Raw genomic sequence first — 15,158 nt, 5'->3', positions numbered from 1 at the left:
CTTCTTACTTTTGCATTCCAGTCCCCTATAATGAAAAGGACATCTTTTTTTGGTGTTAGTTCTAAAAGGTCTTGTAGGTCTTCATAAAACCATTCAACTTCAGCTTCTTCAGCGTTACTGGTTGGGGCATAGACTTGGATAACTGTGATATTGAATGGTTTGCCTTGGAGATGAACAGAGATCATTCTGTCGTTTTTGAGATTGCATCCAAGTACTGCATTTTGAACTCTTTTGTTGACCATGATGGCTACTCCATTTCTTCTAAGGGATTCCTGCCCACAGTAGTAGATATAATGGTCATCTGAGTTAAATTCACCCATTCCAGTCCATTTTAGTTCGCTGATTCCTAGAATGTCAACGTTCACCCTTGCCATCTCTTGTTTGACCACTTCCAATTTGCCTTGATTCATGGACCTGACATTTCAGTTTCCTATGCAATATTGCTCTTTACAGCATTGGACCTTGCTTCTATCACCAGTCACATCCACAGCTGGGTATTGTTTTTGCTTTGGCTCCATCCCTTCATTCTTTCTGGAGTTATTTCTCCACTGATCTCCAGTAGCGTGTTGGGCACCTACTGACCTTGGGAGTTCCTCTTTCAGTATCCTATCATTTTGCCTTTTCATACTGTTCATGGGGTTCTCAAGGCAAGAATACTGAAGTGGTTTGCCATTACCTTCTCCAGTGGACCACATTCTGTCATGCAAAGATGGGCTCGATAAGGGACAGAAATGGTATGGACCTAACAGAAGCAGAAGATATTAAGAAGAGGTGGCAAGAATACACAGAAGAACTGTACAAAAAAGATCTTCATGACCCAGATAATCATGATGGTGTGATCACTAATCTAGAGTCAGACATCCTGGAATGTGAAGTCAAGTGGGCCTTAGAAAGCATCATTACAAACAAAGCTAGTGGAGGTGATGGAATTCCAGTAGAGCTGCTTCAAATCTTGAAAGATGATGCTGTGAAAGTGCTGCACTCAATATGCCAGCAAATTTGGAAAACTCAGCAGTGGCCACAGGACTAGAAAAGGTCAGTTTTCATTCCAATTCCAAAGAAAGGTAATGCCAAAGAATGCTCAAGCTACCTCACAATTGCACTCATCTCACATGCTAGTAAAGTAATGCTCAAAATTCTCCAAGCCAGGCTTCAGCAATATGTGAACCATGAACTTCCAGATGTTCAAGCTGGTTTTAGAAAAGGCAGAGGAACCAGAGATCAAATTGCCAACATATGCTGGATTATGGAAAAAGCAAGAGAGTTCTAGAAAAACATCTATTTCTGTTTTATTGACTATGCCAAAGCCTTTGACTGTGTGGATCACATAAACTGTGGAAATTTCTGAAAGAGATGAGAATACCAGACCACCCGACCTGCCTCTTGAGAAACCTATATGCAGGTCAGGAAGCAACAGTTAGAACTGGACATGGAACAACAGACTGGTTCCAAATAGGAAAAGGAGTATGTCAAGGCTGTATATTGTCACCCTGCTTATTTAACTTCTGTGCAGAGTACATCATGAGAAACGCTGGGTTGGAAGAAACACAAGCTGGAATCAAGATTGCCTGGAGAAATATCAATCACCTCAGATATGCAGATGATACCACCCTTATGGCAGAAAGTGAAGAGGAACTAAAAAGCCTCTTGATGAAAGTGAAAGAGGAGAGTGAAAAAGTTGGCTTGAAGCTCAACATTCAGAAAACGAAGATCATGGCATCCAGTCCCATCACTTCATGGGAAATAGATGGGGAAACAGTGGAAACAGTGTCAGACTTTATTTTTGGGGGCTCCAAAATCACTGCAGATGGTAATTGCAGCCATAAAATTAAAAAACGCTTACTCCTTGGAAGAAGAGTTATGACCAACCTAGAAAGTATATTGAAAAGCAGAGACATTACCTTGCCGACTAAGGTCCATCTAGTCAAGGCAATGGTTTTTCCTGTGGTCATGTATGGACGTGAGAGTTAGACTGTGAAGAAGGCTGAGCGCCAAAGAATTGATGCTTTTGAACTGTGGTGTTGGAGAAGACTCTTGAGAGTCCCTTGGACTGCAAGGAGGTCCAATCAGTCCATTCTAAAGGAGATCAGCCCTGGGATTTCTTTGGAAGGAATGATCCTAAAGCTGAAACTCCAGTACTTTGGCCACCTCATGTGAAGAGTTGACTCATTGGAAAAGACTCTGATGCTGGGAGGGATTGGGGGCAGGAGGAGAAGGGGACGACAGAGGATGAGATGGCTGGATGGCATCACTGACTCGATGGACATGAGTGTGAGTGAACTCCGGGAGTTGGTGATGGACAGGGAGGCCTGGCGTGCTGCGATTCATGGGGTCGCAAAGACTCAGACATGACTGAGTGACTGAACTGAACTGAGCATGGCCCCACCTATCAGAACAAGACCCAGTTTCCCCCTCAGTCAGTCTCTCCCATCAGGAAGCTTCCATAAGCTTCTTCCCTGATAGTTCAGTTGGTAAAGAATCCGCCTGCAATGCAGGAGACCCCAGTTTGATTCCTGAGTTGAGAAGATCCCCTGGAAAAGGGACAGGCTACCCACTCCAGTATTCTTGGGCTTCCCTTGTGGCTCAGGTGGTAAAGAATCTGTCTGCGATGTGGGAGACCTGGGTTCAATCCCTGGTTTGGGAATATTCCCTGGAGAAGGAAAGGGCTACCCACTCCAGTGTTCTGGCCTGGAGAATTCCATGGACTATACAGTCCATGGGGTCTCAAAGAGTTTGACACGACTGAGTGAATTTCACTTTACATAAGCCTCTTATCCTTCTCCATCATTCTTATAGTTCAGCAGATACTTGTGCAACTACTGCTGCCTTTTCTGTTTAAAAATTATCCTTCCTTTCACTCTTCTATCTCTTTCACTTCATCTTTGTTCTCTTTTACCTCTCTCTATCCCTAATCTCTCCTGCCTTGTCCATCCGTATTCTAACTCAAACTTAGGCTTTTTCCTGCCCTTTATTTTATTCCTCTTCCTTTTTCCTCCTTCCCTTCCTAGTGAAGTAGAAATCAAGTCAAGGCTAAAGGTGGTTGAAATATCTGATAAAGATAAAGATAACAGATGGAAACAGAATCTTGGTAATCATGATACTGTGGACATGTAGTCACTTACAAACAGAGGTAGCTTATGGGTTCCAAGACAGCTAAGTTGCTGATCTAATATTGCTTGACTGGTAAAATCAGGGGGCTTCCCTGGTGGCTCAGAGGTTAAAGCGTCTGCCTGCAATGTGGGAGACCTGGGTTCGACCCCTGGGTCAGGAAGATTCCCCTGGAGAAGGAAATGGCAACCCACTCCAGTATTCCTGCCTGGAGAATCCCATGGACGGAGGAGCCTAGTGGGCTACAGTCCACGGGGTTGCGGGAAAATCAGTAAATATTCTAGGATTTGACACAGTGAAGGATTAAGTGGAAGCCTTGGGTGCAAAGTGATCATGGTTATTTTTGACCTATGCTAAGTCATACAAATATATGGTTAAAGAAAATATTAGCTGATGAGACTGGCAAACACTGATAAAAAATTTCCTGTTAAAAAATAGCTTACCTTCTGATCATTAAATTAATACTTGCTAATTGTAAAATATACAAAGAGCTATGGGCTTCCCTTGTAGCTCAGTCAGTAAAGAATCTGCCTGCAATGCAGGGGACCAGGGTTCATCTCCTGGATTGGGAAGATTCCCTGGAGAAGGAGATGGCAACCCACTCCAGTATTCTTGCCTGGAGAATCCCATGGACAGAGGAGCCTGGCAGGCTATACAGTCCATGAAGCCACAAGAGTTGGACATGACTTAGTGACTAAACCACCACCATGAAGTAAGAATGTGCAGTGTAGGGAATATAGTCAATAGCATTGTAGTAACTTTGTATAGTGACTGATGTTAACTAGACTTATGGTGATTGTTCCGTTGTAGGTTGTACTGCTGCTGCTAAGTCACTTCAGTTGTGTTCGACTCTGTGGGACCCCATAGATGGCAGCCCACCAGGCTCCCCCATCCCTGGGATTCTCCAGGCAAGAACACTGGAGTGGCTTGCCATTTCCTTCTCCAATGCATGAAAGTGAAAAGTGAAAGTGAAGTCACTCAGTCGTGTCCGACTCTTAGTGACCCCATGGACTGCAGCCTACCAGGCTCCTCCGTCTATGGGATATTCCAGGCAAGAGTACTGGAGTGGGGTGCCATTGCCTTCTCCATGTAAGCTGTACACCTGAAGCTAATATTATATGTGAATTATAATTCAATAATAAAAAAGAACTATCTGAATTTTCCCTTGTGCACCCCTAGGCACAATTCCAGTACTTGTTACTAGAAGCTGTTCTAATAAAGTGAAAGTGAAAGTGAAGTCGCTCTGTCGTGTCCGACTCTTTGCAACCCCATAGACTGTAGCCTACCATAGACTCTAGCCTACAGGCTTCTCCATCCATAAGGAAGCGTCCAAAGCCTGGAAGTCCTAAGAGGAAGAATGGTTGAGGAAAGGGCTAGCTCAGTTAGTTCACTATTTTCCCCTGATTCAGAAAATGAGGTGCATTCCAGATCCAGTATGCTAAGGTCAATTCAGTTTCGGCACATTGATGAGGATCCCTTTGTTTCTAAAATTGATATTGAGGAAAAAGCAGAATGGAGGCTTATGAAGATATCCAGTCAGACTGTTCAGAATAGACTCCTCATTCTACCATCCTACTGCCGTCAACCAATCAGTGAAACACTTGTATTGTCTGCTGCATGCATTAGTATTTTACTAAGACAAGGAAAATAAAAGAGTGAGAAAAGGAGAAAAGAAATGTAAGGTGTGGTTATTGCCACTTACAGTTAGAGGTCAATCATTCTTTCTTTCTTATGTTTATTTGGCTGTGTCAAGTATAAGTTGTGGCATGAGGGATCTTCATAGCATCATGGGCGATCTTTCCTTGTGTCACCTGGGCTTAGTTGCTTCACAGCATATGGGATCTTAGTCTCTGAACCAGAAATCAAACCCACGTCCCCTGCACTGCATGGTGGATTCTTAACCACTGGATCAACAGGGAAATCCCATTCTTACTAACTTTCAAACTTCAGCTTAAAAGTAACTTCTGTCAAACCTTCCTTGACCCCTAGGTTAGTTTATATCTTACCCTCCAGAGCAACATGTACTTCCCTTTTTTGGGGATACATACGACATCTTTAAGCCGAGATGCCAAAGAGGCAAGTTCAGTCCCTGAGTCAGGAAGATCTCCTGGAGAAGGAAATGGCAATCCATTCCAATATTCCTGCCGCAATAATCCCATGGATAGAGGAGCCTGGTGGGCTACAGTCCATGGGGTTGCAAAAGAGTCAGACATGACTGAGCATGCACACATGCCTGACATCTTTTATTATGTTTGCTGCTGTCATCGCCATTAAATCCTATGCTGTGCTCACCACTTTACTCACACCAAGCATAGTGCCTGACACAAGTTAGCTACTTGATACATATTTACTACATTGAATTGGCTTGACCTGTACTCTAATTATGGCTGTATGAGCTGTATTCAAGGAGAGAAAGAAGATGAAGACAAAATTCCAAGTTAATATTGTAAGGTCGGACCCCAGGGGCCATGATGGGCCGCCCCTCATCTCCCTCCCGCTGGCGAGAAAGTCCCTAACAGAGGATCCTCCTGGATCCCGGGGACCAATGACAGCACACTCCGCCAGCTAAAGCCGCCCCGCCCCAGCCTCATAGAGAAACCTATCAGCTCGCGACGCCACGAACCAGCAGCCTATCCAAACCCCCATCCGCTAGTCCAGCCATCCCTCGCAACGTGCATATATAAACAAACTTCCAACGCGGTCCGGGTGCGTGGATTTCCTCGACCTGCCCCGTTTGGGTCCGGGAACCCCGCCCGGGAGCGCTTCGCTATTAAAGCCTGTCAGAGATTTTTTTGGTGTACCTGGTCGTCTTTTACCTAACATTTGGCGCCCAACGTGGGGCTTGAGGCGAGGGCCCATCCCACTGAGACCGGGATTTGTGGCCCCCTCGGGTCTGGCCCGCACTGGACCAGGTCACCCCGTAACTCCTCCGGGACCATTCAACCGTCTGGCAGGATACGGGGTAAGTTTCATCGGTCGGGCTCTGGGGGTTTTTGCTTCCATGGCGATTATGCCTAGGGTGTCCAGGTTCCACTAAATCGCGGCCGCGTCCGGACCCCTCCTCCGCAAGCCAGGCTTGCTTCCTCGCCACCTGTCAATTTGGAGACGTCCATCTTGGCTGAGTGGCCTTCTCCTCGCTGGGTTGACAGCCCGTTCGGGGACGCCTGACTGGACTACTCCCAGCCCCGTTAACGACTGGTCCAGGACCTTCATTTCATAGTTGCCATGGGGGCAGCTCCCTCCAAGCCCGACTGGCCCTGGTCTACACCACTAAAATGTTTACTTGCCAACCTCAGAACTCTACATATCTCTGGAGAAATTCGTTCCAAATGCTTAACCTTCCTTGTTCTGAGGCACGGCCCCAATATTCTTTAGATAACGGCTCACAATAGCCGCCAACCGGAACTTTCAATTTAAACATCCTCCGTGACTTAGATAATTACTGCCAGAAGACGGGAAAATGGTCTGAGGTACCCTACGTACGGGCTTTCTGGCTGTTGCGCTCCCGTCCCACCCTGTATACCCACTGTTCCCCTTCTGAAATTCTTCTAACTATCGCCCTTGCCAACTTCTCCCATGTCTTCCCCTCCTCCACTGCCCTCACAGCCCAGCCCTCCTGTAACAAAGCCGCCTCTATATCCACCCCTCCCTTCATGCCCGGCTTCACCGACCTCCCCCACACCAACCTCCCCTCTATCGCCCTCACCCACCCCATCCATATCCAGCTCTCCTGTAACTATGCCTCCCGCCGCCCCCCTTGACTCCATCCTTGGCTCCGTCCTTGGCTCCGTCTCTCCATCAACCCCTTCCCCCCCATCGTCTCCCCCTTCACTGTCCTCACAGCCCAACTCTCTTGTGACTGTGCCTCTTGCCGCTCCCATGGTTCCACCTCAATATCCACCCCTTCCTCCATGCCCCCCCTTTTTTGATTCACCAGTCAGCTCACACACAAGGTCACAGACTGCTGCCAATCTGCCGCCAGCTCCCCTGCTTCCTCTCCACCAGGTGGCTGGCCCAGAGGGTCTCACCCATGTCCACATGTCCTTTTTTACTCCAACATCTTGCCCATATTTAACAACGGCTAGGCTCCTACTCGGCCAACCCCTCTAACTACATCAGAAACTTCACCCAGCTATCTCAATCTTACGCCCTCACCTGGCAAGACATATTTGTCATCCTGGGGTCTACTACTACCCTCCAAAAAAGAAAGGCCATTTGGGCCACAGCAATGGAGATAGCAGACTGGAGGCATCTAGCCAACCCAGTTGACCCTGCTCGGCCACCTGGAGTGGCTGCTATTCCAGACGTAGACCCAGACTGGGACTATCAAGAGGGACAAAGAGGGAAGGCCAATATTCAATACATGATAAAATGCCTATTAGAGGGAATGGAGACCACCTCCCTTAAGGTAGTAAACCGTCTTAAATTAGATAAAGTGACCCAGGGCCCCGATGAAAACCCAGCAGCCTTTCTTAACAGGCTGACAGAGGCTCTCACCAGCTATACCCGGATTGCCCCAGATTCTCCGGCGGGGGTTACTACCCTAGCCAACCGTTTTATATCCCAATCAGCTTCAGACATCAGAAAAAAACTTTCCAAGGATGAGGATGGGCCCCAGACTCCCCTCCGAGACCTGGTAAAAATGGCCTTTAAGGTTTACAATGCCCGAGAAGAAGCCACCGAAGCCAGCCGCAAGGCAAGGCTTAAACAAAAAGCCAAACTCCAGGCTAACCTCCTTGAGAGACACACCCAGGCACTGGTAGCAGCAGCCCTGCGGCCGGCCATGGGACAAAAGGTGGGTCCCCAGAAGCCACCACCGGGAGCCTGCTTCAAATGCGGTCATGAGGGCCACTGGGCCCGCCAATGCCCAAACCCCCGGCCCCCGACAAAGCTGTGCCCTCGTTGCAAACAACCGGGACATTGGGCGAGTGATTGTCCCCAGGCGACTCAGACCCCGACCTTACCGGGCCAAGGTCTGGGCCCCCAAAAGGACATTTCCTCCCCACACCCCACCTTGGAACTTCTCTCCTTTGATCAAGATTGACAGCGCCCAGACTCGGAGACCCCCCATTACCCAAGCCGAGCCCAGGGTAATGCTTCAAGTGGCAGGTAAGTATCAATTTTTTGATAGATACGGGGGCTACTTATTCGGTTCTTCCCTCCTTCGGGGGCACCTTACATCCTTCCCAGGTCTCAGTGGTGGGTATAGATGGCACATCTTCACGACCGTTGCAGACTGGGCCACAGCCCTGTCAGCTTGACCACTTCTTGTTCACTCACTCTTTTCTGATAATCCCTTCATGCCCCACTCCCCTGCTAGGGCAAAACATTTTAGCTAAACTTAGGGCCACCATTCACTTATCTCTTCCACTTTCCCAATCTCTCACCTTGCCCCTACTCCTCCTCTGCTCCCCTGAGGCTCCAATTGTCGACCCTACCATTTGGGACACTGAAATCCCTCTGGTAGCAACCTATCACACCCCCATCCTGATTAAACTACGTGATCCTTCCCACTTCCCAAGCTGCCCTCAATTCCCCATCTCTCACATCCACCTACATGGTCTTAAGCCAATCATAGACCGCCTCTTAGGCCACGGCCTCCTGGTCCCCACGGCCTCGCCCTGCAATACCCCCATTCTCCCGATACGGAAACCTGCTGCTGGCTACCGACTGGTCCAGGACCTTCAACTGGTAAACGAGGCCATGATCCCTGCCCATCCGATTGTTCCCAATCCCTATACCTTACTTTCTAACATCTCTAGCAGTACGACTCACTTTACTGTCATAGACCTCAAAGATGCCTTTTTCACTATTCCCTTACACCCAGACTGCCAATTCTTCTTTGCTTTCACATGGACCAACCCAGAAACCTTACAGTCCTCCCAGATAACATAGACAGTCCTCCCCCAAGTGTTTAGAGACAGCCCCCATTTTTTTTTGGCCAGGCTCTGGCCCGGGATCTGGCTACAGGCCTGCTGGCCCCTAGTGTCCTCTTACAGTATGTGGATGGCCTTCTGCTCAGCAGCCCCTCACAAGCTCGCTCTCAGACGCATACCACTATTCTTCTTAACTTCCTTAGCTCTAAAGTATACTGGGCATCTCAACAAAAGGCCCAACTCACCCAGACCTCTGTAACTTACCTGGGTCTAAAGATTACCCCAACAACTAAAGCTCTAACTACTGACAAACTCAGTCTTCTCCGAGACCTCTGCCCCTCTTCCACTGGGGGACAAATCTTATCCTTTTGGGGGTTAACAGGATTCTTCCAGCACTGGGTCCCCAACTATGCTTCACTGGCTAAACCCCTCTACACAGCCGCAAAAGACACCCCTACTGGACCACTCTCTTCAGAAACAGAGGTCAAACAGGCTTTCTACAACCTCCACTCAGCTTTGCTGTCCTCTTCCCCACTCTTCCTGCCCAATCCCAATCTCCCCTATCACCTGTATACTGATGAAAAGGGGGCATAGCCTTTGGAGCCCTCATACAGCCTGTGGGCCTTGAAACGCTGCCAGTGGCATTTATCTCCAAATAGTTAGACCCCACCACCCGGGGATGGTTCCCCTGCCTATGTGCCCTGGCAGCAGCAGCTTCTCTATACGCAGATGCAAAAAAGCTAATTCTAGATCGACCCCTAACTATATTCTCAACACACCACCTGGCTGACCTCCTAGCTTCCAAATTCCTGTCAGACCTTAGCAACTCTCGGCTCCAGCAATTCACCATTACTAAGACACCCCTGCCTCCTGCCAGTGAGTGACACGCCCTGTCCAATGCTTGACTGGCCTCATCCGCTGTGGCTGTTGCCAATCACAACTTTGGCTATACTCTTCACCATTGGACTGGCTGTCACACACCCACCCCAGGACTGGCCTCCCACACTCCGACTTTCACTGGCCCTTACTTATCTTATCATCTGTTCCCTACTCCTGGGGTGCTATTCCCTTGGGGCACCCTGACTTGGCCATGTGTCTCTCACCCTAGCCTGCCTTGAGGACTTTATCTTGGTCCTACTACAGGACCTTTGGCTGGCTACCCTGATCACCAACTGTGACTCTTTCTTTCAGTCAATTTTTGATCCACACTTACACGGGACCTTCCTCCTTTTTACGGAATTTCAAATTGACTTCTTCTCTTTTATCACTCTCCTTCTAGTATTATAGCTAAACATGTTCTTGCCACTATTCCTCCTGGCCATGATAATACGAGCTGGACAACCCACACCCTGCCCCCAGGGCTGCACAGAATGAAGCCGCTGGGGAACTGGGTTCACAGCCTACACTTATGTCCACCAAGACTGTTATGCTCCACCTGCCCAGTCATGCTCTCATGGAGGTAAATGGTATTGGACGGCTAAGAGCCTAGGGACAGCCAAATCAAGTTCAGCCTCTAACTGCCATAAAGCTAGAGGCTTTACCATGCAAACTCACTATGGAATGACAGACGGGAAAGGGGCCCAAGATCGGAGGCGAAAACAAATCCAACATAAGGTCCAACAAAACCTCATAAAGCTAGCAACTGAAGCCTCTGATCCACACCATGAGCCCAACAAACTCCTAGACCAAGTTCATCAGGCGCTCAAACCCCTAGATTTTTCATCCCAAATTTTCACCAGCATCAGTGACACCTATCAGACCGTGACTGGAACCTCACCAAACCTCTCATGTTGGCTCTGTCTTCCCTTGAGACCCTGACCGTTCCTTGCCCAACCAATTCCCAGCAAATGGGTAGAGGCCCAAAATCTCACTTGAAATGCCACAAAAGTAACCTGGCCAATGGGGCCCTTGACCACCGAGGTACTGTATCTACCAGCCAATGCCTCTTGCGTTCTGGCCAACGACACCTCATTACCCACAGTGGCCTGTGATGGCTCGAGATGAGGCCCCCATCCCCAAACCCTCCAATATGCGGAAAACCTGGGATATTCTTTCTCTGTAATCAGACCACTTTATTACAATGTTTTCCACCCAACTAGACTCAGCCTTGCACCCCAGTTTTCCTTACGCCCTATCTGACCATTCTGACACCACAGGCGATAGAAGACCAGATCCGACCAACCCACTGCCGACGAAAGGCATTGGCTGCAGCTCCCCTGCTCCTTGGAGGTTTATTCACAGCCTTAAGACTGGGGGCAGGAGGATTGGGATCAGCCACATACTTTTACTATAAGCTCTCCGCAGACCTCAATCGAGACCTGGACAAGGTGGCAGACTCCTTGATGGCATTACAGACCCAGATAACTTCTCTGGCAGGAGTAGCTCTCCAAAATCGAAGGGCCCTAGACCTGCTAACAGCCGAGAAAGGGGGAACCTGTCAGTTCTTAGGGGAAGACTGTTGTTTTTTCATTAATGCCTCGGGGATAGTTCAGAACAAGGTCCAAGAGTTGAGAGAAAGCATCAGACTTAGACAGGTCGAGTCAGGCGGGTCCGACTTTTTGGGATGGTGGAGGTCATCTTGGGCAAAATGGCTTCTCCCACTTCTCGGACCCCTCACCACCTTGTTCCTCATCCTGTCGATAGGACCCTGTGTTTTTCAGATCATTCTCCAGAAGGTCAGGGACCTGACCCAGACGACTACTGAACAGATGCTGATGGTGGCCGAATACTCCAAACTCCCGTCCAGAGATCCTGAGGCCCCCTAAAGGTCACCAGGATCCGGCCACGACCCCCAGCCCCAACGACGCCCCAGTTCAGCAGGAAGTAGCCAGAAACGATAACGGCGCCCCTTATCCTATCAAAAGGGTCAGAATGTAAGGTCGGACCCCGGGGGGCCATGATGGGCCGCCCCTCATCTCCCTCCCGCTGGCAAGAAAGTCCCTAACAGAGGATCCTCCTGGATCCCGGGGACCAATGACAGCACACTCCGCCAGCTAAAGCCGCCCCGCCCCAGCCTCATAGAGAAACCTATCAGCTCGCGACGCCACGAACCAGCAGCCTATCCAAACCCCCATCCGCTAGCCCAGCCATCCCTCGCAACGTGCATATATAAACAAACTTTCAACGTGGTCCAGGCGCGCGGATTTCCTCGACCTGCCCTGTTTGGGTCCGGGAACCCCGCCCGGGAGCGCTTCGCTATTGAAGCCTGTCAGAGATTTTTTTGGTGTACCTGGTCATCTTTTACCTAACAAATATAATTGGCTCCATCATTTGCAACTAGAATTTGCAAAAGATTACCTAAGTGATGAGGGAATGTAGAACAGTTAAGTGAGTGGCTGAAGTCTTTTTGGATAAGATGCATGGTGAGCAAGAAAGTTTTGATCTTATGTGTTACAAACCCAAACATTAGTGAAAAGGGATTTGTTCAGTTCGGTACAAAAAAAAAAGATGAAGTAAGGAAAGGTTGTATTCAATACATTGAAAAATGTGTATTATATAGCATGTGCAGAGAATACAACTGTGAATAAGACATGGTCCTTTCCTTAAGAGCTAAATCTCTTGAAAAGGTGTAAATCAATAATTGCAATACAAATTAGTGACTGTTGTGACAAAGAGGTAATTATGAAAACTTGAAGAGAAAGAGATATTAATTAATTTGGGTATTAAACAATGGATAATTGAAGAGAGGAGGAAAAGGCTTTTTCCTGCAATAAGAATAGCATTTGAAAAGGCAAAAGTGTAATAAGCCTCAGGCCAGATGGTGCCAAAGGAGATTCCAGAGGTGATTAAGCAATGAAATGAAAAGGCCAAGTGTGCTTTTTGTTTGTTTTAAAGGTTAACTAGATCTTTACCTTAAGATAAAGGAGAAAAAAATGCATTCTGGCCAAACATCCCTAGGTTCTTGAGCCAGACTTCCTGGGCTTGGTTTCAGGCTCTGCTTCCTATTAGCTGTGCGACACTTCTTTGTACGTCAGTTTGCTTGTTTGTAAAATAAGGTTAAAAATAGCAACTGCCTGATAGTGTGGTTGTGAGGACAAAATTAGGTACTATATGAAAAAAATTGTAGAATGCTGCCCAGACTAAAAGTGTCTCTTGTTGTGATTATGGAAGTAGTATTACTTTCTGCTAGTTAGGGGGTGATTTTGTCATATTTCATTGCCTTCGCCTCAGGCTTGAGTGACAAATTTTTGTTTCTGAATAAGTGCAGCCAGGCCAAGGACTTCCCTGGCAGCTCAGAACCTGTGGGTGAATGTAGGAGATGTGTCAGGGAGATCTCCTAGAGAAGGAAATGGCAACCCATTCCAGTATCTTGCCTGGGAAATCCCAAGGACAGAAGGGCCTGGTGGGCTGCAGTGCATGGGGTTGCAAAAGAGTTGGACACGACTTGGCGACTAAACAAGCAGCAGCAGTCAGGCCAAGATTCAAACATGCCTAAGTGATGGTTATGTAACATTTAAGTTTGGAAAGCACAGGTATTCAGAATGTACCCTATGCGAGGATCACAAATGCTCTTTTTGCTTTCAGGTTGGAAGCGGATTTTGGACTGTACACATATGGATAAGGTGACTTTCAAAAGATTCATAAAAAATTACCTACTTAAAAAAATTTTTACCTACTTAATAAGGAAAAAAATCCTCATGATAATTTCTTATCAAGTAGCAATCATTCTGATGATAACTATTTGCTTCTACAAGAGTCAGCTGACCAAACCTTCTGCCATTTTAGCAATATAGGAACTCATAGTCACCAATAAGCAGTTAAGTGAAGAATTATCTTTAGGAAAGCAATTTCCCACATATTAAACTGATTTTCTCAAGTTCTTTCTAATTCGATGTGTCTTTCAAACAGCTGAATTTGTTGATAGCAGGGAGGAATGTCAAGGAAAGTCTTGGTTTATAGTGGAAGAAAGGTAAAGTATATTTACCTTGTATATTTATTCTGAGCATTCAGAGTATTGGGGAAACAAGATTTGGAGACCAGGAGTTTAGCTTTTCGTTTCATCACTTATGAACTGTGATTTGGCCAAGCCACTTAACCTCTTTAAGTTTCATATTGTTATTTTTACAATCCAGGTACTTTTGAGCGTCAAATGATGCCTGTGAAAGTGTTTTGACACATACTTATCTCATAAGATAAAACATATTTGGGTTGAAAAATGGTGACAAATACTGTACTTATATAAACTCAGCAAACTGCCAGGAACTTTACATTTCATGAAGACATTGCCCTATCCCTTCAGAGATTTGACTGACTTGTTTAGGGTCCTGAGCCTGGCTAGTGGCAGCCAGAGTCTAGGTCTTCTAATCACCTAGTCTTTCCTACTACACCACTGTCATTCACCATTCATTCAATACAGCTTTATGGACGATAAATGGATTTGTACATTTCTTAGGGTTCCCTGGTGGCTCAGATGGTAAAGTGTCTGCCTGCAATACGGGAGACCCAGGTTCGATCCCTGGGTTGGGAAGATCTCCTGGAGGAGGAAATGGCAACCCACTCCAGTATTCCTGTCTGGAGAATCCCAGGGACGGAGGAGCCTGGTAGGCTACAGTCCATGGGGTCGCAAAGAGTCGGACACGACTGAGCGACTTCACTTGAGTTTAAAATAGGCAGTCCAGGGTTACAGTAAGGTGAACAAAGGCACTGGTCTTAGCTCTCAATAAATTCTAGTAAGTTTCAGGGTTTTTTTTTTTCCCTGTGAATCTTGCTGAGTTCTACTGTTCCCTCTAGAATGCCTGTTCTGGACAAAATTCATGGAAGGCCTTGCTTGATTCACTCCAGGCAGAGTGAAGGACTGCCTCCCGTTTCCATGGTTTCCCCCCCACCCACCCACTTTTTCAGGGCACTTATGACACATGTCTGTTTATTTTACTTTGCCACGCACCCTTCACCGTTTCTGATTTTGAGAAGAAAAAAAACAAAGGGCAGCGCGCATACGTGTATCTTCAGCCTCGGTACAGTGCAAAGTGCACAGCTGCCTGACAATCTGGGGTAAAGGAAGGGAACACCGGGCATATCCCCTTTCTTCCTCTGCCAGACGCCTACCCACACCTTCTTGTAGATTCAGCCGTGAACGTCACGTTCTCCACGCACCTGTAGCTTTTTTACCGCCGCCTATCACACGGTAGGCACAGGCCAGAAAGGCTGTGTCTGATTCCTCTCTCTCACACCTGG

The 15,158-nt window shown here is 47.4% G+C and overlaps 1 long non-coding RNA gene across 1 annotated transcript; it reads right to left on the bottom strand.

Moving 5' to 3' along the window:
- Positions 1-6,089: 6,089 nt before the first annotated feature.
- Positions 6,090-6,955, bottom strand: LOC120878920. Its single transcript, XR_005724661.1, has 3 exons — positions 6,941-6,955; positions 6,780-6,794; positions 6,090-6,550 (listed from the first exon to the last, which is right to left on the bottom strand). It is a non-coding gene; the product is annotated as an uncharacterized LOC120878920 (long non-coding RNA).
- Between the last annotated feature and the right edge of the window lie 8,203 nt (positions 6,956-15,158).

The sequence above is a fragment of the Oryx dammah genome, unplaced genomic scaffold (genome assembly GCF_014754425.2).
Source record: "Oryx dammah isolate SB20612 unplaced genomic scaffold, SCBI_Odam_1.1 HiC_scaffold_19, whole genome shotgun sequence".
In the NCBI taxonomy this organism is placed as follows: Eukaryota; Metazoa; Chordata; class Mammalia; order Artiodactyla; family Bovidae; genus Oryx; species Oryx dammah.
Note: the sequence above shows the minus strand (reverse complement) of the source record. Positions and strands in the feature narration are given on the sequence as shown.